The sequence below is a fragment of the Bombina bombina genome, chromosome 4 (assembly GCF_027579735.1).
Source record: "Bombina bombina isolate aBomBom1 chromosome 4, aBomBom1.pri, whole genome shotgun sequence".
Lineage (NCBI taxonomy): Eukaryota > Metazoa > Chordata > Amphibia > Anura > Bombinatoridae > Bombina > Bombina bombina.
Window position 1 is genome coordinate 1,040,037,600 of NC_069502.1, and position 17,723 is coordinate 1,040,055,322.

At 35.4% G+C, this 17,723-nt stretch overlaps 1 protein-coding gene and 1 non-coding gene across 2 annotated transcripts in view; both read right to left on the reverse strand.

Annotated features, from left to right (window-relative positions):
- The window catches only part of PLCB4 (phospholipase C beta 4), a 788,735-nt gene that overhangs the window by 671,092 nt on the left and 99,920 nt on the right, over positions 1-17,723 (reverse strand).
- On the reverse strand, positions 2,034-2,140 carry LOC128658580 (U6 spliceosomal RNA). The gene has a single exon (XR_008402254.1). It is a non-coding gene; the product is annotated as a U6 spliceosomal RNA (small nuclear RNA).

Sequence of the window (17,723 nt, forward strand, 5' to 3'; positions counted from 1 at the left end):
TTCTAATGTAGCAGTTGCACTGTACCAAATGTGTTATTAAATGATATGAAACCCAACATTTTCATTCATGATTTAGGTAGAACATACAATTTTAAACAACTTTCCAGTTTACTCCTATTATGACATTTTATTTTATTCTCTTGGTATCATTTGTTGAAGGAGCAGCATTGCACTACTGGTTTCAAACTGTACACAAGGGTAAGCCAATGACAACCGGTATATATATATAGCCACCAATCAGCAGCTAGAACCTAGGTTCTTTGCTGCTCCTGTTCTTACCTAGGTAAACATTTCAGCAAAGATAACAAGAGAAGGAAGCCAATTAAATAATAGAAGTAAATTTGAATGTTGTTTGAAATTGCATGCTCTGTCTAAATCATGAATGTCTATGACTTTACTGTCCCTTTAAATAAAAATAATTTAGAAAGATTTTGGAGATCCAGGTGCTAATAAAAATAAGATTGTTTCAGGTTGTTAAAAATTCAGCCCAAAGAAAAAGGTATGAGAACTCATCTTGCATTTAATTTTGTAAAACTCTCCATTCTTAAAGGGACACTGAACCCAATTTTTTTCTTTCGTGATTCAGATAGAGCATGCAATTTTAAGCAACTTTCTAATTTACTCCTATTATCAATTTTTCTTCATTCTCTTGCTATCTTTATTTGAAAAAGAAGGCATCTAAGCTTTTTTTTGGTTTAGAACTCTGGACAGCACTTTTTTTATTGGTGGATGAATTTATCCACCAATCAGCAAGGACAACCCAGGTTGTTCACCAAGAATGGGCCGGCATCTAAATTCACATTCTTGCATTTCAAATAAAGATACCAAGAGAATAAAGAAAATTTGATAATAGTTGTAAATTAGAAAGTTGCTTAAAATGTCATGCTCTATCTGAATCACAAAAGAAAAAAATTGGGTTCAGTGCCCCTTTAAGGGAAAAAGTGATGATGAGTATAGATATAATAGTCAAATAAATTGTGTTAAAGATTAAGAAAAGCATTTTACTATTCTATTAAAGCCATTGCAAGGCTAGGTTATAAATTGCAGCAGCATTCTATGTTTGCACTGTTATTACTGCAAGATCCGGGAGAGTTGTTTGTTTTGTATGTCAACCAGCTTTTTGCTTCTAAAGTATGTGTTAAAAAGATTAAATCTCTACAAGTTATTCATGCCAAGTCTGAACAGCAACAAAAAACACATAATCCATCAGCAACACCCAAGAACACTTGAAATACGTGGGAATAAATATATATAGAACTGGAAATTTGTTTAGCACAATTTACTCACAAGGAAGAACACTACAGTGGAATGAAAAAATATTATATTATGCATTTGCACTGTTTGTTCACAATTTAACCCAATTTACTATGCCAGAAATAACAATAAAAAGGTATAATTCTGTATAAATTAGAAGGTAAAAAATAAAAACAATTAAAGGGACAGTCTAGTCCAAAACAAACTTTCATTATTCAGATAGGGTATGTAATTTTAAACAATTTTCCAATTTACTTCTATCACCAATTTTGCTTTGTACTCTTGGTATTCTTAGTTAAAAGCTAAATCTAGGAGGTTAATATGCTAATTTCTAAGCCCTTGAAGGTCTCCTCTTAGTTCAGGGCATTTTAACAGTTTTTCACCACTAGAGGGTGTTAGCTCATGTGTTTCATATAGATAACACTGTGCTCATGCACGTGGAGTTCCTAGGAGCCAGCACTGATTGGATAAAATGCAAGTCTGTCAAAAGAACTGAAATAAGGGGCAGTTTGCAGAGGCTTAGATACGAGATAATCACAGAGGTAAAAAGTGTATTAATATAACTGTGTTGGTTATGCAAAACTAGGGAATGGATAATAAAGGGGGATTATCTATCTTTTTAAAACAATAAATATTCTGGTGTAAACTGTTTTTTTAAAGTGAAACAAGTATTCAGTAAGGACTTGAAATTAACCTTTTGGCAACTAAGGGGTTAAACGGAAAATAAAAAACCTTTTTTATTACAAAAAGTACTTCATTTTTTTTTTTATTTTTTTTTTTAAAATATGGAACGCTTCACGAATTTGCGTGTCATCCTTGCGCAGGGGCCATGCTAATCTTCTCTGTATCGTTCCAATTTTAGTATATGTGTTGCCGAAGCAAGCACGTACTTCATTTTTTTAAGTATTAACATTATGCAAGCCAAATTATTCAAATTAACAATGCCAGACATTTTTTAGATAATGTTGGGGTATTTTGCTTAGAACTGTATTCATTACAAAAAAAACCAACTTTCTGCTTTATGTGTAAGACAAAAAAAAGGTTGAAAATTTTAATGTAAGGAAAAACTATAAATTAGCAAGAGATATGTTGCTGTAATGAATAAACTAACAGTGCAGCGTTAACAGGTCCTAACGCTGCTTTTTTACGCCTGCTGCTATTACGAGTCTTGCAGGTATAGGTGTACCGCACACTTTTTTGGCCTTACCGCAAACCGACTTACGCAAAGTTCATAAACCCTTTTTTCTATGGGACTTCCATAGCGCTGGTATTACAAGTTTGTCCTGGGAGGCCAAAAAGTGAGCGGTACAGCCTCTACCGACAAGATTCCTAACGCATTTAAAAGTCAGTAGTTATGAGTTTTACACTACAACGCCGTAGCATAAAACTCATAACTAAAGTGCTAAAAAGTACACCAACACCCATAAACTACCTATTAACCCCTAAACCGAGGCCCTCCCGCATTGCAAATACTAAAATAAAGGTTTTAATCCCTAATCTGCCACTCCAGACATTGCCGCCACTAGAATAAATATATTAACCCCTAAACCGCCGCACTCCCGCCTCGCAAACACAAGTTAAATATTATTAACCCCTAACCTGCCACCCCTAACATCACCACCACCTACATTATACTTATTAACCCCTAATCTTCCACTCCGGACATCGCCACAACCTACATTATATTTATTGACCCCTAATCTGCTGCCCCCAACATCGTCGCCACCTACCTACATTTATTAACCCCTAATCTGCCGTCCCCGTCACCACCACTATTCTAAATTTATTAACCCTTTAAACCTAAGTCTAACACTAACACCCCCTAACTTAAATATAATTTAAATAAATCTAAATAAAATTACTATCATTAACTAAATTATTCCTATTTAAAACTAAATACTTACCTGTAAAATAAACCCTAAGATAGCTACAATATAACTAATAGTTACATTGTATCTAGCTTAGGGTTTATTTTTATTTTACAGGCAAGTTTGTATTTATTTTAACTAGGTAGAATAGTTACTAAATAGTTATTAACTATTTAATAACTACCTAGCTAAAATAAATACAAATTTACCTGTAAAATAAAACCTAACCTATGTTACAATAACACCTAACACTACACTACAATTAAATCATTTCCCTACATTTAATAGAATTAAATATATTCAATTAAATTAGCTAAATCACAAAAAAACACCACTAAATTACAGAAAATAAAAACAAATTACAGATCTTTAAACTAATTACACCTAATCGAATAGCCCTATCAAAATAAAAAAGCCCACCCAAAATAAAAAAAAAACCTAGCCTAAACTACCAATAGCCCTTAAAAGGGCCTTTTGCGGGGCATTGCCCCAAAGAAATCAGCTCTTTTACCTGTAAAAAAATACCAACAACCCCCCAACAGTAAAACCCAACACCCACACAACCAACCCCCCAAGTAAAAGCCTAACTAAAAAAAACTAAGCTCCCCATTGCCCTGAAAAGGGCATTTGGATGGGCATTGCCCTTAAAAGGGCAAAAAGGAAGACCACTTCTCCCGGCTTCGTTGAGGACATCTTGCCGCTTGGATGAAGACATCTCCCGGTAAGTGAATCTTCGGGGGTTAGTGTTAAGATTTTTTAAGGGTGTATTGGGTGGGTTTATTTTGTAGGTTAGGGCTTTGGGCAGCAATAGAGCTAAATGCCCTTTTAAGGGCAATGCCCATCCAAATGCCCTTTTCAGGGCAATGGGGAGCTTAGGTTTTTTTAGTTAGGCTTTTATTTGAGGGGTTGCTTGTGTGGGTGGTGGGTTTTACTGTTGGGGGGGTGTTTGTATTTTGTTTTACAGGTAAAAGAGCTGATTTCTTTGGGGCAATGCCCTGCAAAAGGCCATTTTAAGGGCTATTGGTAGTTTAGTTTAGGCTAGGGTTTTTTTATTTTGGGGGGGCTTTTTTATTTTGATAGGGCTATTAGATTAGGTGTAATTAGTTTAAAGATCTGTAATTTGTTTTTTATTTTCTGTAATTTAGTGGGTTTTTTGTGATTGAGCTAATTTAATTTAATTTATTTAATTGTATTTAATGTAGGGATCTGATTTAATTGTAGTGTAGTGTTAGGTGTTATTGTAACTTAGGTTAGGTTTTATTTTACAGGTCAATTTGTATTTATTTTAGCTAGGTAGTTATTAAATAGTTAATAACTATTTAGTAACTATTCTACCTAGTTAAAATAAATACAAACTTGCCTGTAAAATAAAAATAAACCCTAAGCTAGATACAATGTAACTATTAGTTATATTGTAACTAGTTTAGGGTTTATTTTACATGTAAGTATTTAGTTTTAAATAGGAATAATTTAGGTAATGATAGGAATTTTATTTAGATTTCTTTAAATTATATTTAAGTTAGGGGGTGTTAGGGTTAGACTTAGATTTAGGGGTTAATACATTTAATATAGTGGCGGCGATGTTGGGGCGGCAGATTAGGGGTTAATAAATGTTGGTAGGTTGCAGCGACATTGGGGGTGGGAGATTAGGGGTTAATAAATATAATGTAGGTGTCGGCGATGTCGGGGTGGCAGATTATCAGTTAATAAGTGTAAGATTAGGGGTGTTTAGACTCGGGGTTCATGTTAGGGTGTTAGGTGTAAACATAAAATGTGTTTCCCCATAGGAATCAATGGGGCTGCGTTACTGAGTTTTACGCTGTCTTTTTGGCAGGTGTTAGACTTTTTCTCAGCCGGCGCTCCCCATTGATGTCTATGGGGAAATCATGCACGAGCACGTACAACCAGCTCACCGCTGACTTAAGCAGCGCTGGCATTGAAGACTACAAAAGAGAAGTATACAGACAACTCAATGACAGTGAGACATATCAAAAATTGACTTACAACCCAACCCACAAATTCAAATTAGAACTCTGCACCCTGTTAGATTCAGCTGTGGAAGATGGATTTTTATCCCAAGAAATAGCCACCCATTGTCTAGTAGAACATCCCACTATCCCCACCTTTCGCACAGTACCCAAAATACATAAAACTCTTGTCAACACACCAGGCAGACCGATAGTAGCCAGCAGAGGTTCACTGTGTGAGAGAGTGGGGAACTGGCTAGATAATGTGTTACAACCTTTAGTCAAGTCCTTACCTGGGTACATACGTGACAGCACACATTTGATACAACAAATTCAAACAATTACTTGGCTTGACAACTATACTTGGCTATCCATAGACGTCTCAGCCCTTTACTCTAGCATCCCCCATGAGGAAGGCCTCAAGGCTCTAACACATATGCTAAGAAGACACACTAATTATTCAGAGGAATTTATTACTTTTCTTGAGGAACTTACCAGATTTCTCCTCACACACAATTACTTTGTCTTCGAGGGCCACTACTACCTCCAAAAATGTGGCACTGCCATGGGGGCCAAGTTTGCCCCCTCATATGCAAATTTGTATATGGGGTATTTTGAACATCTTTACCTTTTTGGGGGTGGGCTGGCCCTCGAGGACAAAGTAGTCATATATGGCAGGTTTATAGACGACCTAATTATAATTTACAAGAAAAATACAGAACTTATAATTCAGGAAATCATTGACTACTTCAATAACAACACACTCAATTTGACATTCACGTACCAAACCAACGATCAGACCATCGATTTTCTGGATCTTACACTAGAACACAATAGACAAGGAGACATTATGACTAGCACCTTTAGGAAACCTCTTTCAAGAAACACGATACTAAGAGCAGACTCCTGCCATGCCCCCCCACACACAAAGAGGCATCCCTAAGGGTCAGTATCTTAGGCTGCGAAGAAACTGTAGTTCTCTTCAGTTATACATTAAACAAGCTGAAGAACTCACCAATCGACTAGTAGCTAGAGGATACAAGAGAAGTCTTCTTTTAAAAGTCAAAACCCAAGTAATGAGAATGGACAGGACATCACTATTAAACAGCAAACCAGTAAAGAGTACAACTAACAGTATAAACAAGGACACAATTAGACCAACTACCTTAGAACACATAAGCTTTGTAACCAGTTATAGCAATCAATTCCACACTATCAAAAGCATTATCAAGAAATACCTACCAGTTCTCAATGGTGATATCACCTTAAGGGACAAATTACACAAACACATTAGATTTGTAGCTAAAAGAGCACCAACAATACGAGATAAGATTACACACAAGTTTCACAACAAAATTTCACCAAACACCAACTGGCTTACTCCAACTAAAGGCAATTATAGATGTGGTCATGTACCCTGCAAGAGTTGCAAATATACTGATAAAAGTTTTACCTTTACCTCTTCACAGACTCAAAAATCTTATCCTATTACTACCAGAATGGATTGCACATCCACATATATCATTTATCTAATTACATGTACATCTTGTCAACAACAATACGTAGGAATTACAACACGTCCCCTAAAAGACCGTATTAGAGAACATCTAATACTCATATTACATTCATTTTACATTCAAAGCTATAGAACAAATTATTAACAATCCATTAGGGGGAGACAGGAACAAATTGCTATCCAAAAGAGAAGTATACTGGATTTTCATGTTACAAACTAGGGCACCTCAAGGTATGAACAAAAGATATGATGTAAACTTATACATAGAGTAAATAAATATTCCTCCCACACACATAAACCAGTGCTATGAGTCCAAAAAACCCCCACATAAAAGAAGACAACAAAAGACAGACATATCCATACATCAATATATAAAAAAGATCCACCAAAGGTCATATAACAACTCCTAAGTAAGCCTATCCAAGCCAGACCGGCCCTTTTCCCAAATACCTAAAGAAAGAGAGAAATATATTCTTGCTTTTAGTTTAATTTCCAAATGTTCTTATTAAGCTCCTATATTTGCTATTTTCCCCTTTCCTTCTTTAGTTTAGAGTAGCCACCCTACAGCTGGTAGGGTAGATAACTCACGTCAGCTTCCCCTTAACCTATATGGAGTACCATCTCCTCTCTTTGTTTGTTTTTCTTATAACAATCCTAGAGAGGTACACCATATTGATATTTACTTATCCAAGTGTCGAACAAAGTGACATACACTCACTAGTTTTACACTATGTAGGGGTACATTAAATTAGCAAAGAGTACCACTTCCCTCTTGCTTATTTATAAGGAGGCAGAGAGAAAAATACAAGTCTAAATACACTCCAACATAGGGGATCATAGCATGTATAGTATAGTATGTTATTAATAATTTTAACTAATGGACATCACATACAACCAGCTGGGGACCTAAAAAGGATCATCAAAAGCCCTACTGTGTCTAGATAGAGCACAAGCTCAGACCAAGGGGTTTAAATCTAACTGGAGTTAACTAAAAATTGTCTTGTTACCTCATTCCAACACACCCTGTCTAGATGTACAAACATATTGATCCTGACTTATCCTGGCTTATACCCAGTATCTAGCTAGCACACAAAAAATGTCCCCACTTTTTGCAACCTGTATCAGCACCGCAATGGCTGAATTGTATGTATGCATATATATGTGTAAAATATTATGTATTATTAAGTACAAAGCATTTAGAAATTTGTTTGTTATAAATTCTGTTCCATCGGTCTCTTGCAGAACGGGGTCAATGTTATTAACTTGGGAGTGACCAATACTCTATCTATTTTAGACAATATCGTGCATCACAAGAGTTAATGATCTGAATGATCTTGATTGGCCGCTCACATCCTTATATTGATCCCGACCGGCAGAGACTGATATCTCTGATGAAGCGCATGTGCTCATGCGCGAAACGCGTTAGATGGAGCTCACCTAACTTGTTGTAAGCCTGCATTGCAATAAACTCCATTACTGACCTCAGGACTCAGCTTCCTTTTTCCTCATTTCATACACAGTTAATAAATATAATGTAGGTGTCGGCGATGTCGGGGTGGCAGATTATCAGTTAATAAGTGTAAGATTAGGGGTGTTTAGACTCGGGGTTCATGTTAGGGTGTTAGGTGTAAACATAAAATGTGTTTCCCCATAGGAATCAATGGGGCTGCGTTACTGAGTTTTACGCTGTCTTTTTGGCAGGTGTTAGACTTTTTCTCAGCCGGCGCTCCCCATTGATGTCTATGGGGAAATCATGCACAAGCACGTACAACCAGCTCACCGCTGACTTAAGCAGCGCTGGCATTGGAGTGCGGTATGGAGCACAATTTTGCTCTACGCTCACTTATTGTCTTTTAGCACCAGGTTTGTAAAAACTCGTAATACCAGCGCTGTAGGTAAGTAAGCGGTGAGAAAAAACTGCATGGTAGCACCGCACAACTCATAACGCAAGACTCGTAATCTACCCGTTATTTATTAAAGGAAATTACTTTCTAAGTAAAAAGTTAAGCATTTACCTGGTTGAATTGTTATTCATTGTTAGAAAGTGCCAAAAGCAAAAACCAATTGGACATAGTATCCCTATATTACCTATGGAATGGCTTTCTAATTTATACTAAGAAAGGAATTTCCATTAAATTAACCTTAACTTTTGTAAATATTATTATAATATACACACTTTCCCTCAACCTACATCAGTGAAGATGTTAAAATAAATCTAAGTGGAATTAGTAAGTATGAGCCATCTATATTTACTATTGGTGTATCACTTAAAATTCTGATGATCCAGCTTAGATTATGACCCAAAGGTACACTAAGATTTATTTACATTTCAAATGATGGGTGTTTTATTAGCATGTTGTCAGCTAATATTTAGCTTGTAAATCAGTGGTTTAGAAACACATTTGCTATGTGACACATGTTGTACTTTTGAAATGAATGTGACACCTCTGGTTAATTTGTTGCTTTCTTTGGACACCATGGATGCAAATATTAAGTACATCCCGAAAACATTTTATGGCTTGTATTGAAATCATAAGGAAAAATACAAATAACCATAAAATGATGCATTTATAACTAAATGCACATGATCTGAATATAATAATGCAGTGCTCAATGGTGCACTATCTCAGAGGACTTTTTTCTCTATTGTTTCTTAATTTGATTGTAAAGTTTAATGAATTAAAGCCCAGTATCTAAAATATTCTTAACACTGAACCCATTTTTTTTTCTTTTGTGATTCAGATAGAGCATGCTATTTTAAGCAACTTTCTAATTTACTCCTATTATCAATTTTAATTTGTTCTCTTGCTATCTTTATTTGAAAAAGAAGTCATCTAAGCTAAGGAGACAGACACTTTTTGGTTTAGCACCATGGACAGCACTTGTTTATTGGTGGGTGAATTTATCCACCAATCAGCAAGAACAACCCAGGTTGTTCACCAAAAATGGGCCAGCATCTAAACTTACATTCTTGCATTTCAAGTAAATATACCAAGATACCATTTGATAATAGGAGTAAATTAGAAAGTTGCTTAAAATTGCACGCTCTATCTGAATTACGAAATAAAAAATTTGGGTTCAGTGTCCCTTTAAAAATATGGGCACTTTAATTCATTAAACTTTACAAAGATGCTTCTTTTTTTTTAAATACTTACCGTTTTATTACGGTAAACATACCGCCGATCCTCCACCCGCATCTCCTTCTGTCCCTAAAGGTACACTAAATTCTAGATTTAATACCCTGATATTTTACATAATTAGATTACGTGCATTGAAAGCACGTACAGCTTTCCGCTGTGTTCCCATTTTTTGTTATTGTTTTGTTCCCCACAACTCCCAGTCCTGGAAGTATGTTGACCCCATGAGTTGACCAGCTCCTAAATGTAAATCTTGATCTTCAATTAAACATATTCTAAAAACAATATCATATGTATTTAACATCACTGACGCATTAAAACAATTTCTAAATGCTTCTGTTTCAAGAACCCAGAGATACAAAAACAATAAAGTACATACGAGATGTATTTGATTTCTCAATTCATCGCGCCATAACAACAGGAGAGCATTTATTGTCAATTATTTACAAAGAAACATAACTTTCAATAGGTGCCAAGAACACAAAGAACATAATCAAATTGTTACACGATATCAAGGACACCAATATTTTTTTTTTTTTGGCAGAGATTAATATTTTCAACACCTGATTTACAAAGTGTTTAAACATTGACACAAACTACTGGTAACATAAAATGGATCTATAGGAAGAATAACGATTTTTAGAACAAAAATAAATATTATTTTAGGAAATTATGCCAGTTAATTAAATCTATCGGGGATTCTACTTATGGCAGAATCATTTTCTTTATTTTTATACCAAATTTGACTTGCAAAAACTACTTTATTCAAAATAAATTTCAAATTTATTATATTTTATGAACAGCAACATTGCATCTAATCATCATTATTTTAGTCTCTTTGGTAGTGGAATTGTGAAGTACTTTTGGCGAATAGAGATGAGAGTCTGGTATTCAGTATATGGTCACTCTGGACCAGCCTGTGGGCACCATTCAGTGGTAGCAACTTGTAAAGTTCAATGTTACAGACCCATGACTGGGCATTAAGCCCTGCTAATAAACAGCTAATATACGTCTCAACAAATACTAGGTACAAGGTTACCATAGTGACTAGAAATTGAAACCTGGTGTCTGGGAAATTGACATTTTGAGAAGCACTGTGGAAGACATGTTTTAGAGAGAGAAATATGAGGTTGGAAAAGAGCAGTGCCACAGTGTGTATTCAGAATTTGTCCATCCATACTTTCCTGAAGGTATGGTAATAAAGAGTTACAAAAAATATTCAGTCCAATTTTTAATTATCAGACATAAAAAAAATAAACCTTTGTTATAGCTCTGTGGCTATAATATAAGTTTACATGGAGGGAGAGCAGTATTATTTCTTTTTTTTTTTTTTTAAATATTTTATTCTGTATAGGTGGGTGCTGGATCCCTTATTTATATTGTTTAAACTGTGAAAAACAGGTAATCATGAAGAAAATTAATTCTGTGAACTGGCTTGAGAAGAACATAAAGGCATGGTCACATGGACAAGATCGTAGATGAAGTTGCCCATCCATTCTTTCATGCAGCCTTGGTACTAAAAAGTTATAATAGTGCTTGATGATATCACTTTGGAAATTAAAGGCTTGAAGTGACGGTAAATCCTAGCGTTTTTTTAATGCTCAGATTTGCCATCACTTTAATGAACTAGTAAGATAGCTATCAATTTATTTTCCCTTGGTGATGAAATGGTTAAACAGAGAGCAATAGACAGAGAGAGATAGATTAATGATTTTTATAAGGGAAGTGCATTCAGCATTTTTGTTAGCAGCTGCTCGCAGCATTCTGCTCTTTTCGGAACCAGATTTCTTCTTGTGAAAGTGCAACACACTAAGCTCTGGCAAATGAAGATCTTAATGTGTTGCAATTTCACAAGAAGAAACTCGGCTCTGAAAATAGCTGAATGCAGCTAGTAGCCGCCTTCTGCATTCAGCAGCAGCTAACAAAACTGCCGCAGCCACATCCTTAACTTTGTATGTCTGACTACTGATTTTAAGCTGGCTTCTAAGATTGTAAACATAATTTTAAGGCACTTGTTTAATATATTTAAAGGGACATAAAACAGTATAAATTAACAGAAGTTTGTTTCTTAATAAATAATGCAGCCCAAAGCTTACCTGCAAAACGATTTATGTTTCCTCTTGGCGTGCACAACCTGACAGCTTGGGTGCTGGATTTCATTTGACATTACACATTTCCATGTATGGAAGGTGCTATCCAGGCCATGGCTTCTGCAGAACACACTCATGCACATGCACGGTAAGGGGCAGAGTCACATGACACCTGACTAAAGCAGCACACAGTATAATGCAAAAGCTTTCACAAAACATGTGACATTATCCCCATGGAAACGAGCAAGCCTCTTGGCAACAAACAATAGCATTACCTACTGTCCCTCAACCCCCCTTGCTTGTATAAGTAATTATCCTCACATGCACACTTTGTGCTATGATACCACAAGATTTGAAGTAGAACACTGAAAAGGGGAGGTGGAGAAAGCTACACTTGGCAACACTAAAGTATAAGTAATTTTGTAGATTTTTTGATATTTTATTAAAATGCTTATAAGCTTTTTTTACACTTTTTTTACACACTGTTTTACCTAAGTTGACCCTTTTATAATATGCACATAACTCAAAAATTTTAATGGCACTTTAACATAACAGTGACAATGGATTTGTTTTCATTTCTATTAGCTAATTCAAATTCAGCGACTTTGTTTTTCAAGTCTATACTTGAGAAGAAATTAAATGCATTAAGAATTACTAAACAAGTGTTAAGTGCCTACAGAAGGTGTTATGCTATTCACTTCTTTATTGCAGTTAATTATCTCAAAATTTGTGAAAGTGAGTTTCAAAGACCAAAGCATATTCTGGTAGTGCAGAATACACTACGATGTTTGTCTACATTTTGTAGTGAAAAAAAAGAAGAAAGTATACAATGAAGTGTTGGACTGTTAATTTTAATAGCATAATTAGACCTCAAGAACTTAAAGGGACACTGTACCCAATTTTTTTCTTTCATGATTCAGATAGAGCATGCAATTTTAAGCATCTTTATAATTTACTCCTATTGTCAAATTTTCTTTATTCACTTGGTATTTTTATTTGAAAAGCAAGAATTTAAGTTTAGATGCCAGCCCATTTTTAGTGAACAACCTGGGTTGTCCTTGCTGATTGGACAGCACCAATAAACAAGTGCTGTCCATGGTCTGAACCACAAATTGGCTGGCTCCTTAGCTTAGATGTCTTCTTTTTCAAATAAAGAAAGCAAGAGAACGAAGAAAAATTGTTAATAGGAGTAAATTAGAAAGTTGCTTAAAATTGCTTGCTCTATATGAATCACAAAAGAAAAAAATTGGGTTCAGTGTCCCTTTAAAGGGACACTATACCCAACTTTTTTATTTAATGATTCAGCTAGAGCAGGCAATTTTAAGCAACTTTCTAATTTACTCCTTCCTATTATCAATTGTTCTTCGTTCTCTTGCTATCTTTATTTAAAAAGCAGGAATGTAAAGTGTAAGAGCCGGACCATTTTTTGTTGATAACCTGGGTTATGCTTGCTTATTGGTTTGCTGACTGTAGCCACCAATAAGCAAGCAATATCCATGGTGCTGAACCTAAAATGGGCTGGCTCCTAAGCTTTAAAGTCCTACTTTTCTTAATAAAGATAGCACGATAATGAAGAAAAATTGATAGTAGGAGTAAATTAGAAAATTAGTAAATTAGAAAAGTTGCTTAAAATTGCATGCTCTTTTCTGAATCATTAAAGGAAAAAAATGGGTTTAGTATCCCTTTAAGTACAACAAGCTATATATTTTGCTCTAATAGGCTTCAATTCATAGCAACTGCAAAACAATGCACTTTTTATTAACATTATGATTATGGCTAACATTGTTGTTTGCAGACTCAAGCCTGGATTGGATCCTACAAGTAAGCAAATTGGTGGGTGGAATTTTTCTATTAAAAAGCGATTTCAGCACAAAACTAAAGTAAATTGGAATTTGCACTCAGTATGATACATGAAAGAGTAATTTTGACGTCCATGTCACTTTAAGGCAAGATTGCTGACAGCTCTGTTAAAAGAGAAGCCATTTCAAATATGGTCCAAGTCAGTTTTATTTTTGATTCCCCCACCCAACTCTCTTTCCACTACAGTCTAAACTCCAACATTACACTGAGTCCTACAGGCAAAATAAATACTTTAATATACAGAGGCCCATTTATTAAGCTCCGTGTTTCTGGCGAGTCTTCAGACTCGCCAGAAACACCAGTTATGAAGCAGTGGTCCAAAGACCGTTGCTCCATAACCCTGTCTGCCTGCTCTGATGACGCGGACAGGAATCGCCGCAATGCAACCCGATCGAATACGATCGGGCTGATTGACACCTCCCTGCTGGCGGCCCATTGGCCGCGAGTCAGCAGGGGGCGGCATTGCACCAGCAGCTCTTGTGAGCTGTTGGTGCAATGCTGAATGCGGAGAGCGTATTGCTCTCTGCATTCAGCTAGGTCTTGCGGACCTGATCCGCCACAAGACCTTTCATAAATAGGCCTCACAGTGTTTACTTTGTAAAGTAAAAACATTTTCTGGTATACAAGGCACAAATTAATCTCATACTTTAACATAAATGTATTTAATGATAACTGGGCGGTCAGTAAAATCAACCGGGTGGTGCACCCATTAAAAAAAGTCCTGGGGAGAACACTGGATTAAATACAAGTGACTTTGGCTATTTCATATTATTTAAGGCAGCCATATTCTCTCCATCTGTGGTCCCTGTTCAGTGCTTCCTGGGTCCCATGGTCCCTCCTGGACCCATTTTAGAGCTGGTCATGTAAAAGAAATGTAAAACTGTGTCCTGCACAAGTAAATTCTGTACCGTTACAGTGGCCTCAATTTAAAAAGTATTATTCATCAAATTAATCTTAGTCCCTGTGTTAAACGGAGATCAGAGTGTAAAGTAGAGTGTCCTATGAACTAGTCATAAAAACAGCACTAGCCTAACCCACAGGTTGCACTTCTCACAAGGCACAACTCTAGAATACAAAAAGTTAAGAAAAATAGTGCGCACACTAAGGATTCATAAGCTGAGAGAGGGACCCCGAGGTAATCCAGCTGTCCACTTTGCTTGACAAGTGGGAGACGTGAATCACGATAATTGCTGACAAGCGGAGTGAATTGAAACCGAATGATTCCACCAAGTAAGGTGAGGAGGATACGACATCTGAAATTATCCAGGCATTATATTAACTATGGTTACTGAAGTATTAGCCGCTTGGGCACACAGAAGAAAATATACATCTCATACTTGGAATCTCATTGGCCGTTTGGGACAAACCCCTGTTATAATATAACAAGTGGACTTAATTACTACAAACTCAGATGTAATCACCACTCTACAAAAAATCATATTTAAGAAATATAACTGATATCAATTTGTGGCCACTGTGTCTGACAGTAATATTTACACTGTGTCAGATAATACATATTTATGTATCCTTTTTTCACTTGCTACTTGTGTTGTATAATATAATACATTTGTATTAATATCAGCCACTTATGTCTAGAAGGGTATTAGTAATATATTTTTAGTAACATATTTTTAGAAATCGTATAGTATTAACCTTTTTTAACATTTGAGGATTCAGGTTAATATAACCTGACATAGACACCGGTGTCTGTAGATATAATTGTGATGAAATATTGTGATAGAGAAATTATATTTTGTTATTTTAGTGTTTGATGTTTATGTACAATTAAATTTATTTACACATTTTTTTTACTATATCCAGCCGAGTTGTGAACTTCTTTATCTTACCTATCTATAATTGATATTCTTACCCGTATATTTTAGATACAATTAATTTCATTTGAACAGAATGCCTTTGGCACCACCCACACCCTTTTTTTTTCCTAACCAAATATCACTTTTCTATTGAATGGTCACCCTCATATACACCATCAATGAAACCAGATTTCTTTTATATGCAGCATTTCTTAAAGCTGTTTTATTTTGTTTATTTACTACTAGTTGGTAAGCCTGCCCAGAGGACTTTCTCCGCCGGACTTCAGGACCTGTGAGTATCTATTTGGGGCTTTAGTGTTAGTTTTTTTTTTTTTTTTTTAAATTTCTTTTTAGATTTGGGATGGGCAGCAAAAGAGCTGAATGCCATTTTAAGGGCAATGCCCATACAAATGCCCTTTTCAGGGCAATGGATAGTTAAGGTTTTTTAGTCTTTGGTTTTTTATTTTGGGGGGTTTGGTGGATGGGGGATTTTACTGTTAGGGGGTCTTAGTATGTTTAATTCTTAAAAGAGCTGGTAAACTTAGGGCAATGCTTATTCTTAGATTAGTGGGTGTTTTTTTTTTTGGGGGGGGGGTATTTTCATAGGGATTAGGTTTATTTTTTAAACTTTGGTAATTTGTTTATTTTTATTTTCTGTAATGTTAGCCTTTTTTATTTTTTGTAATCGTAGCTTTTTTATTTTTTGTAACTTTAGTATTTTTTAGTTTAGGTAATTTGGGTTAATTTAGGGGGTGTTAGGTTAGGGGGTGTTAGGCTACGGGACTTAGTAATTTAATTAGTTGTTTGCGTTGTGGGTTTTGTCGGTTTAAGGGGTTAATAGGTTAATTAGGTTTATTGCGATGTGGCGGTTTTGCGATTTAGGGGTTAATAGGATAATTAGGTTTATGCGATGTCTGGGTTTTGCCATTTAGGGGTTAATAGGTTAATTATGTTTATTGCAATGTGGGGGCTTTGTGATTTAGGGGTTAATAGGGTAATTAGGTTTATTGCAATGTGGAGTTTTGCGGTTTAGGGGTTAATAGGGTATTTAGGTTTATTGCGATGTGGGTGGTTGATGGTTACGGAATTACGGGGTTAATTACTATTAGTATTAAGTATACTATTACTTATTATTTTGTGATGTGTTGGTTTGCGGTGTAGGTGTTAATACTTTGCGTAGGAGGTTCAGTTTTTTTTGTTATACTTCGTGCAGGATGTTTTTTTGTAATGCTCCGTTTGCCTTCGCTGCATCCAGGTAAATTATTTTGGCTGCACCTGCAGCCAACATTCCATTGATGATGCGTGCGCAACTGCCAATGGCGACGGACATTTCAAACACAATTATAGTATAGATAATAAGTGTAAGTTTAGAGGAGACAGCACTTCATGACTTCATTTATACTGAATGTCTCGAGAGCTACAGTATTAGAGAATGTGAAACCAAGACTTGACAGGATAATAAGCTTGTAAAAGTAATTTTTTTATGAACAGCAAATACTTCAGCAGACTGAAAACACTGCTACCCACTCATTATCAACAACAGATGACTGCTTGGAAGCAACTGCAGTTGAAAGTATTAAACTATCAAAGGGAAAGCAAAACATTTACTGTAGATAAATTGGGATTCCCTCTGTAATTTAACTCAACAGTACAACGTTCCGATACAGAATATACTGCTTGCTTGCTGTTAGGTCTACTGACGTGGTAACAGCAAGTGGGTGCTGATATATTTGCCTTATAGTCTAATATTTGTATAACAATTTCAGGTTACTTATTTTTAATAAAAAGGGAATGCAGTAAATAAATAAAGTGCTTTAAAACATGTAATTTTTATTTTTATGTTTAAATCTGAATCCTTTCAAATCCTTTTGTCAAACCATATATCCAATGATTTTTTTAATGCATTCTAACCGTGTAACCCCCTCCCCATACCTTGAATACTGACTTTTTTATTTATTTATTTTAAACCAGATTGTTGAGGTATACATAAATAGAGTAGGATAATGTGCATACATCAAACTTGTACAATTAGAAAATTGCAACTGGCCATAAAACTTTTTTTTTCCTTTAAACAATAAAATTAAAGAAATGTATAGAAAGATTAACGGTTCAAAAGAAGGGAGAGATTATTACCAAAGTATAATTAATAATATAAATTCAATCGGCTAGATTACGAGTTGTGCGTTAGGGGAATAAAGCAGCGTTAACAGGTCCTAA